General features: G+C 38.5%; 1 pseudogene; it reads right to left on the reverse strand.

Moving 5' to 3' along the window:
- The window catches only part of LOC117283546, a 52,590-nt pseudogene extending 39,585 nt beyond the window's left edge, over positions 1-13,005 (reverse strand).
- Positions 13,006-15,834: the final 2,829 nt, after the last annotated feature.

The raw sequence follows: 15,834 nt of genomic DNA on the forward strand, positions 1-15,834 counted from the left end.
GATCGTGCTTTTCTATCATTTCTTTCTTCAATGAAATGGTTGTTTTTCTTGTGACCATTGTGTATTTTTTTATCTTCATTATTGCTTTGCACAATCTTGTCACCTTCATCAGTGCTATGCACATTCTGTATGTTTTTTTTTTTTTTTTTTGCGACAGGTTCTTGTATTATTAGTTCAGGCTGGCCTTGAACTCACTATGTAGCCCAGGCTGGGCTTAAACTTACAGTAATTCTCTTGCTTCAGCTTCCCAAGTGGTGGGATTACAGGCTTGGATCACCATGCCTGGCTACCACTCTGCACTTTCTTGTCACTTTCATTACCTCTCGGTATACTCTGTAGATTCTTTTTACCACCCTGCTTGCTCTGGACTTTCTTTGGAGCCATGCTGGAGTGAATATTACCGTACAGTACTATATGTGCTAAAAAGCACACAAAAAGCTTCAAAGCAAGTGTGCAGGAGTCTGTCTGTGATCAAGATCTAGACGAGAGGAAGCCATGGCTATGTGTCAGGGGAAGATGGCCACATTCATGCTCATGCAGGGAAGATGAATATGATCACATTAATTCCCCAATGCAGAGTTCAAGAACAGAAGCAAAATTTTGACAAATGAACTGAATTGTCTATGAACCAAGGTATTATTGTTGCTTGGAGTGTGTGCAAATCATCATGAGAAACTTCTTGCATAAGAGACTTGAATAACATTTTCCTTATGTTTTCTCTCTTTACTACAATCCCTGTCATTATCAGAGATCATTTCCTATTATAAGTACTTGTTTCTCTCTCAAAGAGATCACACGCTAATGGAATAAAAAACATACAAGGACATTTTATCTTTATGAACTGAAGGATCTTTTATAATGTTCAGTAGTGCCAAAAATGCTTGTTGAGGAATGGATGAGACTCTGGAAAACAGCACAGAGAATAAATCAATAGTTAGGGTTTGGAAGAAGGAGCAGATATTTTGAAGGTGAACAAGCAAAAGGATGGGAAGTTGATAGAAGGATCATTATCTAAAATTGCGCTAAGGACAGAGGTACAAAGAGGTATTCAAGAAAGGCGAAAGTCACTTGGATAGACTAGAGTCTAGTGTGCTTAGGGTGTTGAGGAATGAAAGATAGTGGTGAAAAGAAAATTAATCGGCAGCACAGGTTCTTGCCGAAAATTTGTACTTAAAAATCATGTATCACTTCTCAAAATATGTTTTTGGAAGAAGTGTATGTGTGTAGTAAGATGAGATGAGGCGACTGAATGCCTATATTTCATTTTTCATCAAAATAGAAGAAAATCATGAAGGAAAAATTATTTGTGACCATGCATGTTTCAATTTTCTATGAAAAGATCAAGAGCAAAATCAGTCCATTTGTTTATGATATTATAGAACTCTAAATACATTCTCCAGTCTCATCACCTCAGAGCTATTTTTGACTACTTATTATAGGCCAAATCTTTCAGGGTTTTCCTCTGGAATAATTCAGGAGTCACCCTTTCCGTCCCTATTCACAGTAGGCACTGTCAGCTTCCAAATAAGTCTCAACATCAAGTATCTACATTTCCAATTCAGACATCTTTTTTTTTTTTTCCTCTCATTGGGTTTATTGGTACATTTTAGGTATACAGCGCAGTTACATTCATCCTTGGGATTCTGTACCTTTACATGACAGGTCTTGGTTCTCATTTTTTCACCTTAGACATTGATTTTACTCACAATTTTAAGAAAAAAAATCTCACAAGAACGAGTTTTATCCCATTGTTTCCTTAGAAACATATGGTGGTTTTCTGTTCTTTATAACATCTACAAGTCCTGAACCTGGTCTTCAAGACGTGTCAGCCTCCCTTCGATGTATTTCCAGCATAGCCAAGGGGCTCCCTCTTTTGTTTTCTATATAATTTGTTACTTTTATCCTTCTTAGATTTTTCTCTTAGGTGGAAAATTCTTTCATCCTACCCATAGATTTCCTTTTTATGCATTCACTTTTATCCCGAGTACACTCAGGTATGTGTGTATATGTCTAAGTATGTGCTTATAGAGACACACAAGCACATTACACATAAAACATAAAAGTATGTGTGAGGATAAAACATATTTCAGTCATTCTTATTACACTTGCATACATTTAATATTCCTCTTGTTTGATAATATAAAAGCTTTTTAAGTCTTTTTGAGCATATCTGGTACTTTTAGCACATTTTTGGTATTCTGCAATTTCTCAATGAATAAATGATAATGTATATTTAGCCTTGATTTCCTGTAAGTTTTTTACTTCTGGTCATTTACTGTAAGGATCGAAGCATTTTTATTGACACATGACTCTCAAAGACACCTTAACTGGAGGTGAAAGGATGACTAGTGGCACAGGGAAGAGGGGTGACAACACACTCCAGGGGTCCTGCTACAATTAAAGGAAGACGTGTAGCTTGAAGATATTTTCTCTGGATTATGATTTGCTTCCTCAGGACTGTATCTCTTTTAGGCACCTTACCAAAGCTACTAATCATCAAATTATCATGCACTAGAGAGCTCTATAACTGGATTTATTTTGAGATACAACTTCATTATGATTAATCATTATAACAATTTTAAACATAGTTAATGAGTTAGATCCAGTCAGTGAAAGTAAGTAAGTAAATATCAGAGGAGAGAAATGTTTCTGCTTTGCTTTTTATTTACTACAGAACTGACAGCTATTATTGAATAATTAGATTCAGGAAGTACCATATCAACAACCAGCAAATATTATCAAGCCACTGTTCGGAGATGAGGGAATCTTGGCTTCTCTGAGATCTGCCACTGTCTAGGTAGATGTGGCCACATTGCGTCAACTGCAACAGGAGACTAACCTGCCTTACATACTTATGGTTTGAATACTTATTATAGAGAAATAGTAAGCATATAAGACTTTGCTTTGGCCTTCAGGACAGTAGAAAAATGGTACTGTGCTTTAAAATTGTTATCTATAAAAATTTGCCAAATTTACAAAGAATACATTGTCAACAACTTCTCAATGGAGAATCTCTCTCTCTCTCTCTCTCTCTCTTTAAAAAAGCTAGAAATTTACAATATCAGTTGTATTATAAAACACAAGATATAGGGCGGGGGATTTAGCTCAGTGGTGCCACCGCCTGCCTCACAAGCATGAGGTCCTGAGTTCAGTCCTTGGTACCACCACCACCACCACCACTGACCCACAAACAACAACAACAACAACAACAACAACAACAACAACAACAAACAACAACAACAACAACAACAACAACAACAAGATATAGCTCCATTTGTAACCATGAGCCTCATCCTCAGTCACCACCTGCCTGGCCTATGTGACACTCAGCCAGGAGGACCCCAGGACCACATGTCTCATCCCCAGCCAATTCACCACTATTCCTGGGGTCTCCCCCACACAGGGCAACAGAGGTGACAAACCATTAGACCAACCTGATCAAAGAAGAGAGCAACACCCGGAGAATGTTGCTTCAGGACTGAATTGTTACTCTATCACAGAGCCCAGTTGAGATAAAGCCTTGGGAAGTAGGGTTGGAGAGGGTGAGAGCTAAAAAGGTACTTCCTAGGAGGCTTGGGAGCAGACCAGAAAGATCACAGGGCCTGCATTCTGTTGTAGGAGGCCAGGTTGGGAGGACATAAATCATCAGAGGGGATGGAGGAGGAGGAGGAAGGAGGAAGGCATATTTAGTCTAGCGGTATATTGTCTGGGCTCTGGCTCTGCCGTCTACATCCTGCAGAACTTAGTGGTCTGAAGTAGTGTAGGCCAGTATTTGAGTGTCCTAATTGTCTTCACTAAAACCATAGTCCTCTTTGTTCTGATTGAGGGTTGTTCATGAGCAGTTGCTGAAGTTTGTTAATATTCAGTTGGCATTTGATGCCATTGTTGCTGAATTTACTACTATAACCAAGGTAACATAGTAGTGGCAAACAATTGATTTTTTCCTCTATGCCAATATCTGGATTGCCTTAGGGTCATAAACAATAAAAAGTAGATATACATACACAGAAGGTCATGGGAAAGCAAGGCCAAATAAGATGCCTAACATCTTCCAATTCTCCTAAGGTGGATCAAGGGGCCACAAATGGAGAGGAAAGCAAATATCAGGTACCAGAACTCCACAAAAGGTTTGCAGAAGAGACAAAGAAAGTAAACAAGTTCAAAGAGGAAGTGAACCAAAAGCTCACAGAATTACCACTCAAAATGCCCAATGTAGATTTGGGCTAAATAAATATAAAATCGGAAGAGTTGACCAAAGTAATTGCAAGCATGAGCGACATATTGACCCAAGATCTAGAATCTTTGAAATGATACCAGACAGATATTTGAAATAAAAAACTATAGAATTCATAAATTATTGAAATAAGCAATGTGAAGACAGAGTGTCTGAAACTGAGGACAAAATGATAAGTTATGAAAAAGTACTCAAAGAAGCCACAAAAGAACAAGAAAAGATCATACAGAAGCTATGAGGTAACAATAAAAAGGCAAATCTGAGGCTAGTTGGAGTTTGAGAAAAGCTTGATAATAACACAGATAGAATTACTAATATGTTAACATAGCAGGAAATTTCCCAAATATGAGAAAAGAGTTAAACATACAAGTAAGCAAGTCCTCCAGATCACTGAAAACTTATGATGAAAAAAGAAACTCACCAAGACATATCCATATTAAATTGCCAGATATCCAACAGAAAAGAGAATTTTAAAAGCAGTCAGAGAAAAACAGCATAATCACATATAAAGTCAAACCAATAAAAATTACAGCACAGTTCTCAGCACAAACCCTAAAAGCCAAAAGAACTTGGAATGAATTATTTCAAGCCCTAAAAGCAAACAACTTCCAACCCAGCTTAACATACCCAGCAAAGCTTTTTATTTTCAAAATAGTTGGAGAAATAAGGGCATTTCATGAAAAAGAGCAGCTCAAGAAATATATAAACACTAATCCAGCACTCCATAAAATACTGAAGAATATCCTAGACAGAAGTGACAAAACCAGTAGGTCTAAAAACCCAGATTAAGTGAATGTACCAAAAGCTCTTGCTTGAACTTGTCACTAATGCAGAAAAAGGCAATGAAAGCAGCTGTGGATATTTTCCCTGCCACAGTTACTTCAGAGGCTCTTCTTGAGGACAATTGCATGAAACCAGAATATGCTCTCACAATACAGTTTGTGTTGTCTTACAACAAATTTACCTATTCCTAAAAAAAAAAAAAATGAAAACAAAGGTCAATGGATAAACAATAACAAAAAAGACCAGGAAAAGCAAAGCAAAGGAGTCACCAATAGAGAAACAGTAAAATGATAAGAAATAATGAACTTATCTCAAGCATACCTCTCAGCATGAATGGCCTCACTTCTCTAATTAAAAGGTACTGATTTGCAGACAGTCAAAAAACAATCTAATAATATGTTGAATTCAAGAAACTCATGTAATCCAAAATGGTATTCATATACTAAAATAATGAAGGATGGGAAACAATATTTCATGCACTAGCACCATGGAAACGAACAGATGTAAGCATGGTCAACTCTCAAGCATGATAAATTCCAAGCTAAAACTGGTTAGAAGAGACAAAAAAAGGGTTATTACACACTAGGTAAGGAAAAAATCCAAAAAGAAAAGCTAATGCTTACATTTATGCACCAAGTACTGGAACATCTATCTTCTTAAAACAAACATTGCTTGCTGAACTTACAAGATCAAATGTATTCTAGCACAGTCATAATGGGTGATTTTAACATCCCACTTTAACAAAGAGATAGATGAGCTAAACAAAAATCAGTAAAGAAATATCAGAGCTGAAACACATCCTTTAATATATGTGCTTAATAGATAGCTACAGAGTATTTGACCCTACTACAACAGAGTATATACATTCTTTTCTGCAGCACATGGTACCTTTTTCAAAATAGATCACATAGTAGTCCACAAAGCTTTCTTAAATAAATTTAAAAGAATTGAAATCACCCCATGTGTACTATACAAGTATTATTCAATGTAAGTGGAAATCAAGGACAGATGAAATCATGGAAAATATAGAAGCACCTAGAAAATGATTAACACTTGTAAACAACCAACAGGTCACAGAAAAAGTCAAGAAAGAAATTAAAAACTGTTGGAAATCAACAATTCCTGAACCCCTGGTACACTATGAAAGCAGCCCTAAGATGGAATTTTATTGAAATCAGTGCTCATATTAGGAAAACAGAGCAACAGCAAATAAATAATCCTATGAGGAATCATAAGATACTTGATAGATAACAACACTCCAAGCCTAAATAGAAGTAAATTGTAAAGATTAGAGTGGAAATCAATGAAATTGAGACTAAAAACATGCATTGAAAAGATCAACAAATTGAAGAGTTGGTTCTTTGAAAGAATAAACAAACCAGATAAACCCTTAGCCAGATTTACCAAGCAAAGAGAAAATATTCACATCAATGCAATTAGAATAGAACAAGTTGAAATCACAACAAAGTCAAAATTTAGAGGATAGTAGGTTCTATGAAGAATTGTTTCAAAAAATTGAGAAATTTTGATGAAATAGACTCGTATACTCATACAAATTATCAAAGCTCACCCAAGAAGACACAAAAAATGCTGAACAACACAATAGCATGCAATAAAATTGAAAAAGCAGCACAACTTCTATCAATTAAACAAGCCCAGTATGTGATCAATTCACTGCTGCACTCTACAAAAACTTTAAGGATATTATATCACTTATATTCCTCAAGCTCACTGTGGAAGTTGAAAGGTATGAAGTGCTTTTAAATTTATTTATGGAAGCCTGCATCACTCTTATTCCAAAAGCAGATAGGCCGGGGATTTAGCTCAGTGGTGCTGCCACCTGCCTTGCAAGTGCAAGGTCCTGAGTTTGATTCCTGATACCAAAACAAACAAACAGACACAGATAAACTCCCAGTTTAAAAGAAAACCATATGCCAAATTTATTAATGAACGTAGATGCAAAAATCCTCAATAAGATAGTGAATAGAATGCAACAAATCAGAAAGGCCATACATCATGACCAAGTAAGTTTCATCCCAGAGATGCAAGTATGGTTCAACATGTGCAAATCAATAAATGTAGTACATCACATACATAGAACCAAAGTAAAAAAAATCTCATGATCATGTCAATAGCAGAAAAGGCTTTTTGGTAAAAGCACCCCTTCATGATATGAACCCTGAAAAAATAGGTGTAGAAGGACAACACTTGAATTTGACAAAAGCTATTTATGTAAAAACAATGTCCAGCCTCATAGTTAATGGGGGAAAACTAAAAGTATTCCCTTTAAAATCAGGACCAAGACAAACTCACTATGATCACTTTTATTCAACACAGTACTCAAAGCATTTGCCAGAGCAATCAGGCAAGAAAAAGAAATGAGAGGGATACATATAGGAAAGGGTGAACTCAAATTACCCATATTTGCAGATGACATAATACTTTCATAGAAATCCCAAAGAATTCCAAACCAACATCAGCAATATAGCAGGATAAAAAACCAACGTAAAACATCAGTAGCATTTGTGTACACTAATAAACCTGATGAAGAGGAAACTATAAAAGTAATATCATTCACAATAGCATCAAGAAAAAAATTAAACACTCAGGAATTAACCAAGGAAATGAAGACCTCTACAAAGAAAACTACAGTACTCTGAAAAAGGAGATTGAAGATAATCAGACAATGGAAAGCTGTCCCCTGCTCTTGGATAGGCTGGACCAATATTGTCAAAATGTCCACACTCCCAAAATTGTTATGCAGATTCAAAACCGTTTCAACGCGTACTTCACAGGTCTAGAGGAAAAAAATATGCTAAAATTCATATGCAACCAGAAGAGACCCAGAATAGCAAAAGCAACGTTGGGCAATAAAAGCAAAGGAGGAAGCATCACAATGCCTGGTTTCAAGTTATTCTACAAAGCAACAGCGATAAAAATGGAATGGTGCCGGCACAAAATAGACATGTGGATGCCGGAAAGGACAGAGGATACAGAAACATCCCCAGATACATTCAGCTATTACACCTTTTACAAAGGGGCCAAAAACATATGTTGGAGGAAAGCTAGCCTATTCAACACATGATACTGGGAATACTAGCATGTGTCTGCAAAAGATTGAAATTAGACTTATACCTCTCACCATGTACTAAACTAAAATAAAAATGATCAAAGATGCCAACATCAAAATAGAAACATTGAACTTACTACAAGGTAAAATGGGTAAAACACTTCAAAGCACAGATGTAGGAAAGGACTTCCTAAACAGAACTTTAATTGCACAAGAAATAACAACAAAAATCAATAAATGGAGTTACACCAAATTAAAAAGCTTCTGCATAGCAGAGGAATCAGTTAGTAGAGTGAAAAGACAAATTACAGGGTGGAAAATAATTTTGCTAACTATTCCTTAGACAGAGGATTAGCAACCAGAATATAGAAAGCACTAAAAAAAATTAGACCACTGAATATTAAAGCCCCAATCAAAACATGGGCAAGTAAGATGAACAGATAATCCTCAAAGGAAGAGGTACAAATGGCCAACATATGAAAAAAAGTTCAACATATGAGAAAAGGTCTCTGTCCACTCGAGAAATCCAGGTTAAAACAATGCTAAGATTGCATCTTACACCAGAAAGAATGGCCATCATCAAGAAGTAAAAATATAAAAAGTGCTGAGGTGACTAGCGTGAAAAAGGAACGCTTCTGCATTGCTAGTGGGCATGTAAACTAATACAACCATTATTGAAATCAGTATGGAAATTCTTCAAATAACTAAAACTGGGCATTCCATAGGATCCATCCGGTTTCCTTTCAGGTATCTTTGCCAGAGAGCTAAAGAGATACTACAGCGATACACGCATACCAATGTTTACAGCACCGCTATTCATACTAGTTAATCCTTGAATCAGCCTATGTATCCATTAACTGACGATTAGATAAAGAAAGTACACAATGAAATATTATGTAGCTATAAAAAAGACAAATTCGAGTCTTCGGTAGAAAAATGGATGCACCTGGAAAATATAATGTTGAGTAAAATGAAACCCGACACACAAGCTTAAATGCCATGTAGTATCTCTCATTTTAGTAAGGCAAAGTGTAAACAAAGAGCACAATACAGGATGGATAGAAGGAGACAAAGGGCCAGAGCTCTTGCAAATGGAAAGTGGTCCTAGAGATGGAGGCGGGAGGAAAATAAATAGAACTAATAAATGCTGTGTGTAGGAACCTAATAACCTCAACGAATGTAAACAATACATGTCATAAACAGTAGCTAAGGTGAATACTACGAAGAAAAAGGTAAACAAAGAAAGGATTTAGAGGAAGAGTGAGGTAAGTAGAAAGGAAGAGGGAGGGGATTAATAAAAAAGGACTGAATTGTGTGAGGTTCACGTACTCACTCCCAAGAGGACTGTAAAGAGCATGTTGTAATAAACGTGAAAGAACTTCATCAGGGACGAAAATAATATCCGAACACCATCATCTCCAAGAAATCTGTGCTTTTCTTCTCCTTGCCCCCAAGACAAATACATTAACAAATTTGTGCCGAGCATGGCGCACACCTGTCATCCCAGCACTCAGGAGGCTGAGGCAAGAGGATTGTCATGAGTTCAAGGCCAGCCTGGGCTACACAGTGAGACCCTGTCTAACCCCTCCTCCTACAAAAAACAAAGCAAAACAAATATACTAAAAATTTTATGTATATGAGAAAGAGAGGAAAAGACAAAAATAGTAAAAGGAAGCCTGTTGCTTCTCCAGCATTGGTTTTCTTTCCAGGGCTATTGTATCATACACCTCTAGATCGTGAGTTTTCCAAGGGCAGAAATTCATCTTTTTTTTTTTTTATTATTGTCTCCCTAGAGCTCCTAGCAAAGACTATGTACTCTATTAGATTGTTACTGAACAAACAGAATTAATTTGAGACTTCTATCTCCCATTTGTTTGCTAGCTTCTTAAGTAATGCTATATTTTTAGATATTCATTTCTTCCATAACTACTTTTATGCTCTGCCTGTTTCTTTTTTCTGAGTTAGACTGGGGTGACCTAAGCTGTTTGAAACAGGAAATTAAAATATTCAGTGCCTGGGAAACTGGTTAATTTCTGCTGCACCTCCTCCGAGGTGAGTGCTCCAGGGTGGCAGCTGGCTCTGTTTGCTGCATGTGGGTCAGTCAGGTGAATAGTGACATTGCCAGCTCAACAGGTGACATTCAAGGTCCCTCAGCCAGGGGAAGGGGAAAGAACAGAAACCTGGGCCAAGGGATTCTGTTTAAGAAAACGATATGGGTTGCCGTGCATGGTCATGCACGCCTGTAATCCCAGCACTTGGGAGGCTGAGGCAGGAGGATCGCTGTGAGTTCGAGACCAGCCTGGGCTACATAATGAGCTCCAGGTCAGTCTCAACTACATAGCGAGACAACAATATGTGCCCCGATCTTGTGGTGAAGCTGTTAATCATAGACCACACTTGGAGAAGGAGGTCAGTCCGCAACTGACTCAGTGGGTGGCTCAGTCCCCAATGGGGCAGCCCTATCACAACCACAATTCATTCACAGCGGAAGAAGAGAAGAACCTTATTATTTTGTTTTGATGGACCCCTAATACTCTTGGCTACATTTTCTTTTCCTTCTAGCAATTTGGCATATTTTTTTCTTATAGATTTAGATGCTAGAAAACATTTCAAAGAATATTTGTTTTTTTCTATATAATTTTTTTTTTTTTTACACGGCCCTGATTTCCACATCCTCAAAGTGTTTTACTTTAGTGTCACCCTTACCATGGGTGGTAAAATCAGTCAGGTCAAATATAATTTTATCCTGTCTCAGTTACTTTAAGATTGGGGAATCTATTATTTATCTAAGATCTTGGTACTTAGTTTTGCAATAAAATATCTTTAGATTTTTGTTATCAAATTTCTAGAAAATTCTCACATCTGTGGTATAAACTAAAAAAAAAAAGTAGGGGGCTTAAAACAACAGGAGAGTGTTCTGGGCTAAAATTTAAAGCAAATATCGTTCCTTGGTCCATTAGGGTGATTCTAGTCTTTGGTTTGAAACACATACTCCATGTAGTTGTACAGTGAATGTGATATACTGCTGTTATGCTCCTTTATTATTCGGAATTATAATTTATAAAATCATCTTCTTTAACAATTCTAAAGCAAGCTAGGATTTATAAAGGATAGTTCTGGGTATGCATGCAGTTTTGCTTCAAGGGAACCTCTGAGTACAAGAGCAAGACAGAGATCTATAACAAAAAGATTTTTCTATTTCTTTTTGTGCTTTCTTTTTCTGATCTTCCACCTACATATTGACAATATTGCAGCTCCTTTTCTTTGGCAGAATAATTTCCAGAGGAAGCTGGAATGAAAGCTCGCTTAGGGCTCGTTTACACCTGACTTTCTGTTAGCATAGCACAGTGTATTTGTACATGGAAAGGAGAACAGACCACGTTCCTTAATTTGTATACACATAAGGCCATCTGAATTATTAATTGGTAATTCTAGAAATGCTGACAATTGTACACAGAGGTTCAGGCTTTAAGGGTTATTATTTTTTCCTATTACTGAGGAAAAGAATGATCTCTTCATGCTAGGTCAGAAGGATTCCCTCTTACTTTTATTAATGCTCTTTTGATCCAGGACAATTTTCTTTCATTACAGAAATACAGAAAAAAAATGCCATGGTTAATACATTACCTTTTAGTTACCCAAAGAACTCAAAACCTGATGTAAGCCGGGGATTTAGCTCAGTGGTTCCACTGCCTGCCTCGCAAGCACAAGGACCTGAGTTCAATCCCTGGTACCCAAAAACAAACAAACAAACAAACCCTGATGTATTTTAGACTGGAGCTTACTTGATGCAGTTAGTATAATTGAGTCTCAGAAATTATTTGCACAAGGCTATGTGGTAAGGGAAAGGTTTGTGGGAAAATAATAGAGTTATCTTAGTCAGTTTCCCATTGCTGAGACCCAATATCTGACCCCCACCACCCAAAGAGGAGATGTTTATTTTTGCTCACACTGTTTTGAGGATTCAGTCCACAGTCAGCTGGCTCCAAGGCGGGAGGGGATGGTAGAAGAGTAGGCTGCTCTCATCGTGGCTTTCAGGAGGCTGAGTGAGAAGGGAGGAGCTGGGAAGTGAGGTACACTCTTCTGTGTCACCCCCAGTGACCCTCCTCTTTGACCAGACCCCGTCCTCACAGCACAGTCAGCTACCAAGCTCAGCAGTGGGTAAATCCACCAGTGGTATAGCACCCCATAATGCAGTCATCTTCTAAAAGCTCTAACTCTGATCATGGAAATTTTGGAGATCACTGTAGATCTAAAGCATAAAAACTGTGCTGTTATTCCAGGCGTTGTGCTTAGTACTTCATTTCCATTATATTTATGGACCTATGGCTATGATCCTGAACTGACAGGATTGTGTTTACATTAATGAAAGCACAGCAATGAGAATGAGAACTCTTTTAGGAAACCACTTAAACTGCCTCCAATTGCCTTCTAACAGGGTAGAAACCTCTAAAAACTCAACTATTTCGTCTTTAGGATTTTCAGTTTGACGTTTGCCTTTCACTATTTTCATTCCATTACCCCTAGATGAAAAAAAAAATCCCCCTCCAAAGTCTGTACTTAAGAGTTTTAAAAAATATAAATAATGATAGGTTGACAGAGCAGTTCAGTGCCCCACTGTTTACATTTAATAGTGGAGAAATTTGCAGCACGATGGTGGGGACTTTACAGGAGGGAGTGTCCCATGGAAGTGGCCGACTGCTTTGTTTTTGTTTTTGTTTTTTTTCCTCATGAAGTATCTAGGAGGGAGCGGAAGGAGTGAATGCTTTTCCCAGGGATTGGGGACAATGCATCATCCGTCCATTACACTTTGGCACTCTGTCTGCCCGTGTGGTCCTGAGCAGGGCGGTCTGGATCGGTGCTGTCCTGGTGAGCCGCACGGCTGGCGACTTCGCCTCACGGCTTTGCAGGGTGTCATTTCATGTCTGTGCGTCCAAAGGCAGAAATGACTTCATACATTTTATGACAGGGTGTTCTTTTAAAAAGTGCTTATTTCGGAGTTCTTTGTCAGGACAGGAGACAGTGTATGGAAAAATGGAAAGTTCCGGGGGAAAATGGAGGATCGATACGGCAGTGACCGAGACTTGCTAAGTGTCATCTTGTGGACATCGGACGAGGTCTTCACAGAAGAAGATGCTGTCCTTGGAAGGGGTAATGGGATCACGGCTGTACATTCTATCTGTTTTTCCTTTTAGAAGCAAAGTTCATTCAATGAGTTAAAAGGTACATGAACAAAATGTACCATTATGTCATTTCGGGACAAAAATTGTCTATAGAGTGAGGGTGTAGATAAAGTAACCTTTATAGATTTGATTGTTCAATTTTTCCAGCTCCAGTGTCCTTCTTTATATTTCGTGGAAAATGGAAATAGCTGTGCCTTTTCTTTTCAAAATGAGGCTTTGAGCCCCGTGCGGTGGTGCATGTCTATAATCTCAGCTTCTCGGGAAGCTGAAGCAGGAGGATTACCAAGTTCAAGGCTATCGTGGGCAACTTAGCAAAACCCTGTCTCGAAAATAAAAAGGGCTGGAGATGTCACTCACTGGGAGAACCTTTGTCTAGCATTAGTGAAGCCCCTTGTTCAGTCCTTAGAATTCAAACAAAACAAAACACAACAACAAAACAAAACAAAGCACTTCACTTTTTTCTGATGTGATAGGGAGAGATGTGCATCTTGTTCTTGATTCTGCTGTTTTGAGAGATGTAAGGATTCTTTTGCTGATGTGAAACAACAGACTCACGCATTCACTGGAGAGCTGAGAGGCAGAGCTCTTTGGTTTTGTGTACTGAAGGAGAGAAGGCTGCCACGCAGGGCTACACAAAGGGGCTGAGCTCAGGAAAGAGAGAACAGCAGATGAGTACAGCAGACTGTTTGCGGCAAGCAAGGTGGTATTAGTTAGATTCCTGGGTTTCCCTGTGCATTGGCCAACTGAATCATTCTAAGTGGCCCCTGGGCGTAGGAACCGTACCTAGCTGTGCACTGTCTGGCCCTGGGGCAGTGAAGGATAGGTTGTATCACCAGACCCTGATAAAGAAAGTGGTTTAGTTGTGCACTTCATTGTCAACAAAAAGGAAAACTGATCAGCCAGGAACTCTGAACTGGGTCAAGAAAACATTAAAAAAGACACCTTTCCATATTATAAGAGATAACAGACTTCCATTGTGTGTGTGTGTGTGCATGTGCGTGCACATGCGCACGCAAGAGGCCGTGGGTCCAATCCCCAGTACCAGAACACCAACCAATCGATCTACCCTCTATCAGTCAAACAGTGAAGAGGTTCAAGTATGGGGACTGAGTCCTGTTTTTAAAACTTGGCTGTCGGCTTGATTCCTCTTTAGAGTACTCCTCACCATCTTAATGACTTTCCAGGCCTTTCAAATTCCCTCATGTGGAGGGTGTTTTCATAAAAATCGAGGATGGCCTTGGGTGAGTCCTAATGCACAATGAAAACTGACGGTTAACGGAAATGTTCACATATTTAATTCTAACCCCCCACCCCCAAATGTGTGAAGTCTTGTACAACGCAATCCAGGAAGCCGTGGTTTAATATACCACAAAGGAGGAAAGGATTGGGATGGGGAAAACTGGCCAGGAACAAAAAGAAAATATTTTTCCCTAACAACACAACCCCTCTCGCGCCGCACCCGAAACAAAGGGTCCAAAGTCAACCTCAGTCTCGCCAGTGGCTTGCCTCCTCCTGTGCATGCCCAGCTCTCCAGACTTCCATTTATAAAGTGTTTTAAATACTGATGGTAGTTCAACAAAAGAAGGGTATATTAAATGCCTAGTATGTACCCAATTCTTTTTACTCTCATATAAATGAACAGGTAAAAAAAAAAAATCAATACATGGGTATTACTGGCAACACCAGTGATGAACACTTCACTTTACATTTCTTTTTCTTTGCCATTTATCTCACTTTTAGTTTTCCACTGAAGCTTGGGAAGGTAGGTAGGTTGATGGCTTTGTGCTTGTGGGCACTAGGGTCAGTAGCTCTGATGATAGTGGCACAGCTACTGAAGTTTGGATCTCCTTGGGAACACCCTCCTGGTATAACAGGATGGGAGTAATCCTCCAGTTTAGTGGGGAGGAAGTAGTAAAAGCTAAGTGAACTGTAGAAATTCTAAGTTGCATATTCATAATCAGCTTTTAAAAAGCGAGATGTTTTCCCCCTTTTAGCTCATCCTGCATGGGGCTTTAATTGAGTTGCTCTTAGAATATGTGTGAGATTCTGGGAGGGGCCATGAAAGACCACTGTTTGAACTGTGGGTAGCCATTTTATGAACAATAAAAATTCAGGATGCTCATTCCGAACCAGGGTGAACTGCATTCCTAATGCCCAGATAAGGATGCAGAGTTCAAGATAGATCAATCAACCATGTCTGTCGTAAAAACAGAATATGGTCAAATGAGAGAATCTGAAACTAGTGTGGTCCTGAATGATTTTCACCAATCCCTGTTGGATTTGACTCCATAAACAAAATAGTAGGTGGCTCTAAGAATGGTGGATGACTTTACCTTTGAAATTCAGTCTCAGATAACTAATTGTACTGGAGGCACATCCTTGATTTTAATGCTCTGGGATTTCTGAGGACCAATACAGAGGAAAGATTAATTGGATAACTCCATGCTTGACCTCCCTCTGCTTGTGCAAAAAGTGTTGTCCGTTCAGTTAGGGCCTAGAAAATCTTGACGGTACTTGGTAACCCTCAGCGCTTTGAGTTATTGCAGGAAATGGATTAGAATAGA

This window comes from Fukomys damarensis, unplaced genomic scaffold (assembly GCF_012274545.1).
Source record: "Fukomys damarensis isolate Sample0158 unplaced genomic scaffold, DMR_v1.0_HiC HiC_scaffold_27, whole genome shotgun sequence".
Taxonomy (NCBI): domain Eukaryota; kingdom Metazoa; phylum Chordata; class Mammalia; order Rodentia; family Bathyergidae; genus Fukomys; species Fukomys damarensis.